Raw genomic sequence first — 14,088 nt, forward strand, 5'->3', positions numbered from 1 at the left:
CTAGGGTTGGAGGAAGGGGAAGGCGAAGAGCTGTTTTGAAGTCCGAGGGCAGCCAGCAGCGCTTACTGGATTGCATTTGTTGAGAATCATTTCAGAATTAGATAGGAATCTCCTTAGAGTGCGGAGAGGCCGGGACTGACATCACAGGGACTTTTCCTTCCCTCTCAAGCCCCCCTGCAGAGCGGAGTAGATCTGGGGGTGCTGAGACTGAAACCACAGGAATAGGAAGCCCCCTTTCTTGGTAGGTTTCAGACTGCTGAGCTACAGAGGGCCCAATGTGTAACCCACAACACCGCCAGGGCACCTCGCCCCTTGCCTAGTTCATCCGTTGAGAAAGCAATCATGTAGCTGGGGCGCTTTCTTAGGAGATGCTTGGTAGAACTCTGTGTTTAGAGCCAGCATGAGACCCTAAGTCTACTAGTGCCCAAAGCTGACTTAATTTAAGTGTCCCATTATGCTACAAAAGAGTAATGTAGTGCGGGCTTATGATTCTTGAAGAACAAGACAATAGAGGAATGCTGAAAACCAAAGGCTTCTCTGGTCCCCACCACTCGCCTAAAAACAGGCTGGCTTCTCCCGCAGAGTTCGGTGCTGGGGTTGGCCGCAATTCAAAGGCAGTCAGTTCCGATTCTCCGGAGGACAGCACTGCTAAGAGATGCAGGTGCATGACCTCAAACGCTGGTTGCTTCTTCCTTTGGGTGGCTTTACTTCCGCATACTCTCTGTGCCCCTAGACTTACCAACACGTGGGCATTTCTCCATGTTAAACAGCCGGGAGGTATTGTGTGGCGCTCTTTCCTGTTGAGTGTTGCTGGCTGTTTCCCGTTTTCTTACTGTTAAAACCAGTTGCGTAACTGTTGTCTTTGTAGATGTTTCTGTGTGCTTGCATGTTTGTATGGCTACGTGCTTGAAACTGGAATAGCTAGATCCAAAGTTATGCACTTTGATATTGAAAGCCCAACAGGTGTGTGCGAGTCACTTGCCAAACAGATCTGAGGACGTGCTTTCCTCAGAGCAGCCCACCGTGGGGCGGCACGGGAGTGTCAAGTGATACCTGCCAACAGCCTGCATCCTGAGATGCCAGAGCGTCAAGTGGGGACGGACAAGCCTGATCTTTGAGGACATCGTAGAGACACTGAACTAGGGATCTTTGGAACCGCCCTGCTGATAAGGGAACACGTTTCCCCATTGCTTAAGCCACTTGGCACAAAACGAAGCTTTAAAACTGACACATTGTGAGAAGTGCCCCCCTCCCCCCAACGTATTCAGTGCCTCTTGAGCCTGGCACAGGGAGCAGGTGTTCCGTGAGAACTGTTACATGCAAATGTGGGCGATAGCTGTCAATTGAAGCGAACTTTTTGGCTTGCCTGGGGAAATGCCAGTGACGGTCAGTGGCTGTTGCTCACCAAGTGGCGGAACTGTACAAGCATCAGGAGCCCTGGTTCTAACCCTGGGGACTGACCCCATTCCCAGAGGTGCGTTTGTCAGGAAGACCGTACATCTGACTCCCTTCCCAGGTAAGAAAACAGTTCCTGAGAAAGATGATCTTGGATCATCATTCCATGTCCATAGAAACTAGTCTCCGGAGTATTCAGAGATTAGCTCTGTCCCCAGAGCCATCCTGAGCTAGAGATGTTTTGCTGGGCTGGGAAACCGCAGGGGGAAGCGGGGAAGAATAACAAGTGAATGTCCCTTCCTGATGGACCACGTTGTAAAGCAGAGCTGTGCTGGGAATGAGGTGGGAAGGGAGCAGCCTGCCGTACACATGCTGTTGGAGAAGGGACTCGGCTTGGGAGAGGCTCCTCTTTTCCGTCAGTGCTAGGCTCATCTGAGTGCATCTTAGATTAGGCCCAGTAGAGGATAGAGAAGGTAGTGTCTCTGGAGGTTTGCAGGGAGCAGTATGTAGGACAGAGGGAAACGTGGACGTTGGCCTCCAGCTCCCAGGTTCATATCCCAACGCTGCCATTCCTTAAGCGCTCTGAACTTGTGTTTTCTGGTGGTGGTGTAACCTCAAGTGCTCCAGCAGTAGGGTCTGCAGATGAGGATGATTTGTGCCTTGAAAGGTTTTCTTAGGAATATGTGAGGAAAGGGTAGACTAAAGCTTCTGTTTCATATCAAACATGGACTGCAGTTTGGGGCCTCAGAGGCTTTTTTTTTTTTTTTGCCAACTTAGAGATAAAATTTGCAGGTACTAAAATTCACCCTTTCAGGTGTATTTTTACTAGGTACCGTCGAGTTGCTTTAGACTCAGGGCAACCCGATGCCCTGTCTGGCCCCGCACTGCCTTCACCATGTTCGCTAGGTTTGCGCCCCTTTCTGGTAGTAGGTCAGAGTCGGTCTCCACTGTTCATAAGGTTTTCAGTTAGTCCTTTACTGCAGCTCATTCAACAACGGTTGGAGCAGTACGTTGACAGGAAACTGCCAGAAGTTCAGGTCAGATTCAGAAGAGGATGTAGCACAAGCGATGTCATTGCTGATGTCGGATGGGTCTTGGCTCACAGCAGAGAACCTGGCTCACTGACTGCAAAGGCATTTGACTGGACCATAATGAACTGTAACCTTGATAACCTTGAGGAGAATGGGCATCCCTATTCCTAACCTGTTCCTCATGAGCACAATGGAGTGCTCTGGAATTCCCACTCTTCTCATAGTTTGCCTTAGAGGCAAGGATGCCAAAACTTTGTCTCACATACTGTGCACATATTATCCCTGGAGAAGACATCATATTTGGTGAAATAGAGGTGGCAAAAAAGGCGCGATGGGTTGGCACCGAGGCTGCGTCAGCGGGCTCGGGCACAGGAGCAATGGTGAGGCTGGCCAGGACCGGGCAGTGTTTCCTTCTGCTGTGCCCAGGGTCGCTGTGGGTGGGAGCCGACTCGGTGGCTCCTAACCACAATGGGCCTTGACACATTCCACTGGAATGCTTTGCCTTCTCGAGCTGCCCTTGAAGCTTCTTGTTAAGCTCTTCAGCCTCACCATTTCTTCCTTCTACAATTAAGAGCAAAGTTCAGAGTCTCTTCTGACATCGCCTGTGGTCTTCCCTTCCTGTCTTCTTAATGACCTTGTGCTTTCTTCGTGTCTGAGGTTCTTCATGCCCCCCCGCAGCGCATCCTGTCTCCTGTCGGTATTGAAAGTGTCGAGCCTCTTCTGAGACGATCTTGAAGCTCAGGTGCATACACTCAGGGCCGTACGTTGGCTCGCTTGGGCTTGTTTTAATTTTCTCGGGCTTCGACCTGAGCTTGGTGTCAGCGGCTGTGCGGCCTGCTGCACAGTGGCCGCTCTGTGGGCCGGGTTAGTGATGCCGAGCCCCGCCGCGGTCTCTTCCCACACAGGCAGTCTGTTTGACCTCAGTGTACCCCTCGGGAGAAGTCCGCGTGTGGTGCAGAATCGCCTTTTGTGCTGTTTAGAAGTTTGCAATGAAGTTCTTGGCTTGCAAAATTCTGTCGTGCATTCTCCAGCCCCATTTCTTTCGCCAAGGCCAGGCTTTTCAACTGCTGCCCCTTTTGGTTTCCCACTTTTGCCTTCCAATCACCAATCATAATCAATGCATCTGGATTGTATGTTTGATTGGTTTCAGACTAAATTTAGTAAGATTCATCTATTTCCTCTTTCTTCATCACTAGTGGTGTGGTTGGTACATAAATTTGAATAATAGTTGTGTTGACTGAATGTTCTTGAATGCAGACAGATTTTATGTGAACACAACAGCGCTGTACTTCAAGGTAGCTCTTGAAAGGTACTATTTGACAATGTGACAGGTTACAATGCAGGCTCAGGAATGACCCAGGATACACTTCTATGAGGACAGTCTCTTCTCACCCGTGTCCACGGGAGGCCTTTCTCTGACCGTCAGCCCCGTAGGCTTCTGGCTGGCCCAAATGTTAACAGCTCTGCAACACTTGTTACTAAGTACCTAGAGACACCCACTCCTACTCGCATTGGCCCACAGGTGCTCAGCTCTCTTCTGCCTCAGAGAGCCTTGCTCCGCCAAGTGCTCCGAGGTGCCTTATTCTTCCGGGAAGCCCACCATACTCTCTGCTGCCCCACTTTTCCATTGCTGCTTTCCATGTCTCGTCTCCAGTGTTCAGCTCTCTCTGTCTTCTGGGTCTAGGAACTTTTCAGCACTGGGACTCCAGGCATCAAGGACAAAGGACGTGCTCTAATCCCACTCTATCTGCCCTCTTGGTGGTAGGCCTTCATGGTCTATCTCTGGGATGACCCATGTTAACTTAATAAGAGAGAAAAACTGGTCAGTCCCCACTTTAGATGACCATCTCCCTGAACTGCAGGGCCCCAGCCCCTTAGGGTTACAGATACCTTGTTTGTCAAGTCCCACCTCATCTTTTGATGATGGTTACAAGACCATGGCTGCAATGATACAAAAAGGCTCCATTGCATCGCAGGTACTTTGCTCTTGAGTTATAGCGTATTGTACAGATTTCCATAGTCTATCCAGTTAACTACTTGATGGGCATTGGGTTACTGCCCCTTTCTTGGCAATTATGGATAAATGAACGGTGAGATTCTTGAAGATGTGTAGAGGCTGATAGTTGTATCTTAGATGGCCCATGAGTATACTTTCTAGATCAAAATAATTTTTCACTAGTTCTTTTTTAAGTATTACTGGCACATAGCCCACACATAACATACAATTCAATAATGCTACCATGTCAAGAAGAGTTATACAGTTGTTCCCACATTCAATTTTAGAATAGCTTCTTCTTGTACTCAGTAGCTTCTCATTTCTCCCCAACCTCCTCTGGCACATGCCCAAGCAACCATCAGTCCAGTCGCTGCATCTACAGATTTACCTATCCTGGATTTCACATACACACCCCAAAATACAACAGAAATGCTGACAATAACAAAGTGAGGGAAAAAAACTCGATAGAAAAGTAAATAGAAAATTAAAAATGAACAATTTTTAAATGGGTCACATCAGGTGCTAAATTTTAACCTAGCTTCATCTGCAGTAATCCACTTCCCAATGCTCTGCGTGATCACTAGTTCTTCAAAGACCCCTTGACTGTGTGCCTGCCCATGGATGTCTGTGTTTGCACACACATGTATAGACCTGGGTCTAGTTGTATGCATTGTGTGCCCAGAGCAGTCCGCTGTGCTTATGTCTCAGGCTGTGTCGGAGTTGCCGCCGTCTTACACATGGGACATGTTCAGTAAAGGCCCCTTTCTCTTGAGCCCTTCTCTGTAACATCGATTACTTTGGCCATGCGGTGTCTCCACCACACCCAGTGCCGCTTTCCCCAGCACCAAAGTGTAGCCACACTTTCTTTTTCCTCAGTCTCCTTTCTCTGTGCTCCAGGAGCGTTTTAAGACCCCAGACACTATCCAATGAACCAGAAGGTAAACCAGAGGCACCAAGCACATCATTGGAGCAATTAACTGGTATCCCATGAAACCATGACCCTAAACCTTGAAATTAGGAACCAAAATCTTGAGATGTTTGGTTGCCTCAGCAGTGTCTTTTTGCCAGTGTTCTTAGTGGAAGAGTTTGTTTAGAATTGATCACTGCTTCTTTCAATGTTTAATGTATTTTACTTGTGAAGCTATTTGAATCTGGGGTTCTACTTGGTTGAAGGTGTTTGAAAAAAAATTCCCACAATAAACTAAAAGAAAAGACAAATTTAGAGGTCCGAATGAATGGGATACCTAAATTATCAAACATAACTAAAATCACAAATACAGAAGACAAACAAGGTGACTGGAGCCTCCTTAAAATCAGACACAATGTGCAAAGATTTCCCAAAAAGAGTAAGCAATAATCCACAGGTTAGGGAAATAAAAAACCCTAACAACATATAAGAAAGACAAAGTACTAATCTCCTAAAACTTACGTCAACAACTAATAGGATCCAATTTAAAAATAAGCAGAGGCCATGAACGAAGAAGGCATTCAGGTGACGGTTAACATGAAGACAGGCTCGCACGCATTAGCCTTTCTTGGAGGGATGCGAGTCAAACGGGAGTTCACCCCAGCATCCACAGCAAAGCTTAAAACTGCAGCAAACTACAACTGCCCACCAGGATGTGCGGAGGCAGGAGCCCTCGGCCATCGAAGGTGGGAATTCAGATGGTGCGTGCAACCACCGGGAAGCAGTGACACTTCCTTAAACATTACAAATACCATAGGATCCAACGATCCCTGTGCTTGGTTTCTTTGCTAGAGAAATAAGAGCCAGGGCACAGGGAGATTAGATAGATAGAGGGGTGCACACATGCACATTGTAGCACTACTCACAATAACAGAAAGGTGGAAACTCCATCAGTGGAAGAATGGCTCACGAAACGTGAATACACAATGGGAGATTACCCAACAGTGAAAAACAACGAAGCCTGAGAGACATCTCGTGGATGAACTTGGGGGACTTGCCGAGTACAAGACAGCCTCATCTTTCTCCCTTGGGGCAGCTGGTGGGTTTGAACAACTGATCTCCTGGTTAGCAGCCCAGTGCTTGGCCCATTGTGCCACCACGGCTAACGGGTGAAGGTGAAGGAAACAAAGGATAAAAAGTTAACAGCAAGAAACATTCTTAACCCAAAGGGATCAGTTACCAGGCATCAAAGAACAAAAAATCATATCATTGACTGCACACCTCCATGATAGGATCGCTGAAGACAAATGGGTGCATAAGCAAATGTGGTGAAGAAAGCTGATGGTGCCCGGCTATCAAAAGAGATAGTGTCTGGGGTCTTAAAGGCTTGAAGGTGAACAAGCGGCCATCTAGCTCAGAAACAAATAAGCCCACATGGAAGAAGCACACCGGCCAGTGCGATCACGAGGTGCCAAAGGGACCAGGTATAAGGCATCATGCAAAAAAAGAGATATAAGTGTGTGTATGTATGTGTATCTGTATATATGTATGTATATATATGTATATATATATCATTAAATGAAGGGGGAAGTGCAAAAAAAAGAAACATTCTTAAATTAAGAAATCTTCACTATGTGCTCGCCTACGGGTGTCCAAACGTGTAGGACACCCGGTCTCCAGCAGAGTGAATGCAGCAGGCAGTGTGGCATTTCCAAAGAATTGGTGGTGTTTCAAAATGCAGAGGGTAGTCTGGTGGAAAAGACAAGTGTGTGCCATGGAGATGCAAGTCCACAGCCTTATTTTGTGCATTTTTTACAGTGAGACTCTTAACTACCGTTGATCATTAATCCCCAGGATGCCCCTCTAAGAACACTGCACTCAAAACAGGTGACTCACTGTCCTTTAGGCTTGTCTACGTCCCTCACCAATGTTCGTGGTGGATGGGCTTTAACTACACAGTTGAAGACTAGTCTTGGACTGTCCTGCTACCCACTTCGTGGGCGGGCTTTGGGAGCTTCAGTTTCTGAAGGCACTGGTCTATGGGAACTCGCTGGACCAACTGCAATCCTACAACATGACAGCCAGCGCTCTTCCCACTCCCTTCCTGGGTCCACAATTTCCAATCCACTTCCCCATCCCTGCCTGCTGAGCCCTGTCCCAGGTGAGCACTGCCCTTTCGGTCTCCCGTGATTGGATGTGCTCACCTTGTGGGCTGTGTGTTCGGCTGAGAGATCAGCCTTACGAATGAGGTTAGCTTCTGGCCTGAAGGGTGACTAAGGGGCATAGTCTTGGGGGTTCTACCAACCTCTACCAGATCAGCAAACCGGGTTTTAAAAATTCCTTTTTTGGAGTTTTATTCCACATCTTTCTCCACTGTCCAGCGCCTCTCATTGCGATCCCCTTCAGAGCTGCCAGCAGGGACTCCCAGACACCACCCAGTTCATCTGGCTTCAGGGCTATGGAGGTGGTGGGGGGGTCCCCTGGCCCGTGAGTCCTTTGCATTGTTTCCTGACATCTTGGTTCTGCTTTGCTCTGGACAGGAAGAAACCAAGTGCTCCCAGTTGCACTTGGATGGGAGCTCACTGGCTTTTAGACCCCAGCCAGTACTGACCGAAATAAACTGTGGGCCAGCCCCTTTGCAGCCTCTGCTACGCCAGTTGACCTCGGTGTTCCCGGAGGCCCCTGGCTCCGCAGCTCTTTCCCTTAGGTTTGTTTGTGGTTAGATGTGTTCATAACTTTGTCCCGGTAGGCTTCGCTGTAGTCATGTATGCGTGTATGTATGTATCTGTAGCACATAATAATACATATGTAGAAATAGCCTCTGTCAAACCTACCAGTAGTCCTGAGCGCAGTCCTATTCGCCTTCTATCCACCTACTTAGCTCGGGTGTCTGTGTGGCCCCTCACCGAGACTGCTTCAGGCTTCTTGCAGGACGCGGGTGTAAAGCGTGGAGGAAACCTCTCTCTAGCCCTTGGGCTCCTCTCAGTGTCTTCCTTTGCTTTCGTCCTTGTGTGCTGACCCCTCCCTTCATGGATATTGCTCTGCCCTTCACCCGAGTGAAGAACAGGTCTACCTGCTAGACAGTGATGTACCACCCTCGGGCTTGTCACCCATATACACCTTCATATTGACAATGGCTTTCACTTGGACAGCGTACCGTGTTGGTAGCTGCTGCCTAGCCAGCCCTGACTCACGGCACCATGCACAACAGGTTTGGGGTCTTAGGATCGATAGGGCTTCCATTGGGTGGTTTTCAGGGAACTAGATCACCAGGCCTTTCTTAGTATTCTCTCGTAGCCTGGCAGCTCTGCTGACTGCGTCAGAGTAACATGCAAACCTCCGTAGACGATGGCTGGCGGCTGCTCTCATGAGGCGCACTGGCCAGCAGTCCAACCGGGGCCTTCCACACGGACTGGAAACCGAACAACCCGTTGCTGTGGCGTCCGTCCTGATTCACAGCTCCACTGTGGGACTCAGCGGAGCGGCCCCAGAGGGCAGTAGGTCGAGAGCTGTAGATCGTTCCGGAAGCAGAAAGCCTGGCCTTTCCCCTTCAGAGGAGCTGCTGGGTTCAAAGCAGAGCCGTCCAGTCCGCATGGAGTCTTTAACGCTGAACACCAGGCCGCCATGTGGAAGGTGGTTGGGTTGAATCGGACAGGCTCTGCTTTTTGTTGCCGTGGGTCATTTATCTTTAATGTGAGTCTAAATCTACCGTCTGATGAGAGAATACTTAGTAGGTCTCTTGCATTTTGGGCCATATTGTCATAGAGGAACCGGCTGCTCTTTGTCACAGAGTACCTTCTCAGGATGTTTTGTTAGCGCACAGCCCTGGGTAACAGGTATGTCCCTCTAAAGCACAGGCTAGCCCCGAAAAACGGAGTCCCCAAGCACAGGGTTTCCTTCCCGGAGTACAACCCACTGTGCTGCGTGTGTCAATTGCATTTGACTCTCCGCCTAGTAGTTTGTGAAAAAAGGGGAAGGGGCATAATAATACTCTGGGTACTGCTATTGATACCAAGAATAAACTGCCCCCCATTTCCCACCCAAATGCCTCAAGTCTTCTACCAGCGTTTCTGACACTGAGTTTGCAAATAGGGTACAATGTCACTACTAGAAGTTTCCTCTTGCTTTCTCGCTCAGTCCATTTGCAAACACAGTCGCAGCAATGTATCCACAGGGGCGACCAGGAATTGAAGCCGGTTTGAGAGGAGGACGTGGCAGGAGAGAGATCCTTGCTGAATTCCAGGGTCTTGGAATACCCGTGGTTCTTGTGTAGACCACGACAGCTATGGAGGACAGTGCAGGGACCCTGGGGCACTTCATGGCGCACGAACAGAACGCGCTCATGGACTTGCACAGAGCGGCCCTGCGGGCTGAAAGCGAGGGGGCTTTGGGGCTCTCGGGGAAGGAGAGCGGAGACTACCGCCTGGCTCACGGATGACACCTCGAGCAAGGAAAACACGACTCCTCCCCGCTGCTGCACAGCAGCGTCGCGAGAGACGGGAAAGATGGAAGTTGTGGGTCTCATCTGACCTGGCTCCACAGGGAATGCTCAGGGAAGCAGGAAACTAAACGACTATTGCAGATTGGGCCACTCTGCTGCACCGGGACCCGTAAAGCGTAAAAGAGCCGAGCTGTCGCGCTGAGGACGAGGGTGCGCCTGACCCTGACCGAGCCTGTCTTTCCATCCCTCCGAAGCCCCAGCTGGGCGGGGCTGAGGAAGACTGGAGCAGGACGCGCGCATTCAGAAGAGGGAGTCCCGGGGCTGCCTCAGAGGCAGGGATGGCGAGACTGTCGCACGTACTTTGGACCCTGGAAAAGGACTTCATGCTTGGGGGAGTAGGGACTGGGCAGTGAAGAGGAGGATGGATCCACGGGCCTGCCCAGCGGCTGCAACAATGGCCGTAAACCTAACAAGGCGAGCTGGTGCCAGAGCGGGCACCGTTTCGCTCTGTTGTACAGGGTCGCTGAGCTGGAACTGGCCGGACGGCACCTGCCAGCAACGGCAACGTTAAAGTGCATTGAATGTATTCCTCCTCCTTCTCGTTAGCTACTGTGCAGTAGTCCCTTACCCCGAGGTGACCCTGTGCACAGGGCACAGAACGTGGCTTGGTCTTGTGCATGTCCCTGATCGGTAAGGGACTGGACTATTAGCCATGACCTAATAGTATTTCATTGGCTGGATTTTGGAAGTGGTTCACCAGGCCTTTCTTCATAGTCTTCAGTCTAGAAGCTCTGCCAAAACCTGTTCAGTGGCTTAGCACTGGGCAAGCTTCTGTTGGCATAAGAGTGTGGCTGTGTCTGTGGATAGAAATTGGACCCTGGTCTACCACGTGGGGGTCAAGAGTCCCACCCCAAACCACCCTGGCCCTTGCAGGCATTGGGTAGGGTTCCAGTACGCACCTCTAATGCACGACAGTCTGCCTCCGGTAGTATTTGGCCACTTCCTGTCTGATGGAATAATTGATACCACAAATCCTCCCGTCATACTGTTTGCTCTTTATTCAACAGTTTTGTTGGTATTTCGTCCACATATCAGACAATGCACTAGTTCCATCGTCGCATGAAGAGCTATACAATCATCACCACAATCAATTTTAAAATATTTTCTTCTTGTACGCATTGTTATTCATGGAATTATTTTTTTACTTGTGGCAAAAATATATACCACAAAACATTGTCCAGTTCAACAATTTATAATCCTACCTGTATAATTCAGTGCCATTGATTATACGTTTCATGCTGTACAGCCATTATTGACATCCTTTTCCAAATGATTCCACCGCCATTGACATAGACCCAATGCCCCCTAAGCAAAAACTCCTCCTCCTTCGCCCATAGTAACCAGAGGTCAAGTTTGGTTTCTTTTTCACACTTGTTTTTCAGGTGACATTTTTACATATGCTACAAACCTCACAACACACGCTCAATCACCCAGGTTCACATGAGCAATAGTCATGCTAGGGTTAACAAGTTCCTCCCATCTTTTTTGGTCTCTATAAATATTTAGACTTTTAACAACATTTTGGACTGGGAATCATTTTTTCCACCTGATTCTTTTTGAAGCACTGTAATTCTCTGTCAAGCAGATCTGTTCTTGGCTTTCTATTTGAGATCTCTCTGTACAGAACTTTCCTGCCTCTCAGAGGAAGCCAGACGCCTCTTTCAGTTCTGAACAGGCTGCTTCTACAGTCTTAGCTGGGGCGAAGTGTCAGGGCATTAGCGGCAGGAAAGGCTGGAGGGAAGGTCAATGGGGCACTTCCTTCTCTCCTCTTATTGTTCTTATCAGACCGCTGAAGAAAAGAACCAGGTCTTTCTGCCCTGCCTTTATTCCTTGTTTCAGCTCTAGGATGTTCCCCGCCCGCCCCCCTCTCCATTCTATTGTTAAAAGTTTATGACATGGAAAGATATTTAAAATATCACTCATAATCACGCTTCCTCTAACAGCCATTTCCTGCTCTGCTCTAGGCTTTGTGCCCTTTGTCCACTGAGCGGACAAATCACACTTTATGAAACACTTGCTTATGTAATCTCAGCTTTCTCGCTGTCAGAAATGATGCTGCCATGACCACCTTTGTGTGTAGATCCCACTTGTGCGTCATTGGGCCCCTTTCTACAGGTGGGCTCCTGCCTTTAAAAATGGTCACAGCACACTGCAAGTTATAAAAGGGAGCGAAAAGGAGAACATATGAGTCTGTCCCTTAGGAATCTTTGAACTCTGACAAGAGGAAAGCAGGGTAATGAGCTTGATCATGGGATGTTGAAAGCAGCTTCTTGCAAAGGAAATTTCAAAGCCATGGTTAGGGATCGAGGGTTCAAGACTTCGTGTTTAAAGGGGGAAAAAAAACCAATGTATATCCCACCTTGTAATTATATGTTTAAATGTGGTACTTATTTCATAAATTGAAATGGTAATAAACATCAGCATGAGTGGGAAGAAAATGAAAACAAAAATAAAGGAAAAAAAAAACAGTGTCCTGGTGATGCTGTTGGGTCAGCATTCGACTGCTAAGCACCAGGTAGGCAGTTCGAACCCAGCAGCCTCCCACTCTAGGAAGGACACTGCTTCAGAAGTCCTTCATAGGGTACCATGAGTTGGGGTCAATTTGATGATCATGGGTTTTTTGGGTAATATATGTATCATCAACTTTACCATTTTTAAAAATTAAATACTTTTATTGGGGGCTCTTACAGCTCTTATCACAATCCATACTTTCCTCCAGTGTGTCAAGCACATGTGCACAGATGCCGCCATCATCATTTTCAAAGCACTCTCTTCCCACTTGAGCCCCTGCTATCAGCTCCCCATTTCTCCCCCTCCCTCCCCCGAACTTTACCATTTTAGGGTTTTAAGTGTGCAATCCAGTGTCATAAATTGCACTTGCAATGTTGTGCAAAACACCACTATTTCCAAAACATTTTCATCACCTCAAACGGACCATTAAGCAATGACTCCCTGTCTTCCCCCCTGACAACTCTAACCTAATAACCCACTTTCTGTCTCTCTGAATTGGCTTATTCTTTATACCGCCTGTAAGAGGAGTCATACCATGTTTGTCACTTACTTCACTCAGCATAATGTTTTCCTGATTCGTCCGTGCGGGTGCGTGCGTTAGACTTTCTCGTTGTCTGAACAATATTCCATTGTGATGTGCGTGTCACGTTGTGCTTATCCACCGACTGCTGATGGACCCCGGGCCCTGTTCCACCTGTCGGCGCTCGTGAATGATGCTGCAATGAGCACTGCAAACCAGCACCTGGGGAGTCCCTGTTTTCTCCTCTCCGGGGTCTGCACCTGGGAGCGGACTTGGTTTGGGTTGCATTGGGAGTCATTTTACGTTTAGCTCTTTGAAGACTGCCAAGCCCTTTTCCACGGCGGCTAAACCATTCTCCATTCCCATCACTGGAATGAGGACTCCGATTTCTCTACATCCTTGTCAACATGTTGTCTGGAACCGCTACCCTCATGCGTGTGAAGAGCTCCTTGCGGTTTTAATTTGCATTTTCCGAATGAAAGGAGCCCTGTGGGTGCAGGGGTTAAGCGGTCAGTTGTTAACTGAAAAGTTGTTGGTTTGAACCCGCCAGCCACTCTGCAGAAAATGTGAGGGTCGGTTTCCATAAAGATCACAGCCGCTCCTCCGCTGTGTTAGCCAGGTGGACTAGAGAAACAAGTTCAGAGACACTCATGTGTCTGTCAGAAAGAGCTTTATATCAAAGAGTCATTGGATATTGAGAAAGCATCCCAGTTCAGATCAAGTCCATACGTCTGATAATAGCCCATGTGTCTGATACCAGTCTATAAATTCCTATTCAGACTCATGCAACACAGCAATGACACAGAATGCAGGAAGACCACAGGCCAGGAGGTAAAAAGTCTTGTGGATCCAGTGGCAGTGGAAGGGTCTCAGCACTGGCGTGGGTGTCCACATGTCTCCTCCAGGCTCTGGCTCCATCAGTGCAGCTCCATGTGGCTTGTCAACAGTAATGTCAAACAGAGTCAGTGTGTGTCCCATCTCCAGGGAGGAAGACAGGAGTTCCCAGAATCCTCAGGAGAAGGCCATGCCCACACAGAGGCCTTATTGGCCATGACCTGATTGACAGACTAGAGTCCACCCCTTTACAAGTTCAGATTATGTATCTGCCACATCTGCCAAGGGCCTAAAACTAGCAGATGCTGGCCTTTAGTTCGAATCTCTTGCCTTGAGGGTGTCCAATGAATGGTGGCTCAAAACTACCAGACACTTTTCATTTTAATGCCCTGC

The sequence above is a fragment of the Tenrec ecaudatus genome, chromosome 1 (assembly GCF_050624435.1).
Source record: "Tenrec ecaudatus isolate mTenEca1 chromosome 1, mTenEca1.hap1, whole genome shotgun sequence".
Classification (NCBI taxonomy): Eukaryota; Metazoa; Chordata; class Mammalia; order Afrosoricida; family Tenrecidae; genus Tenrec; species Tenrec ecaudatus.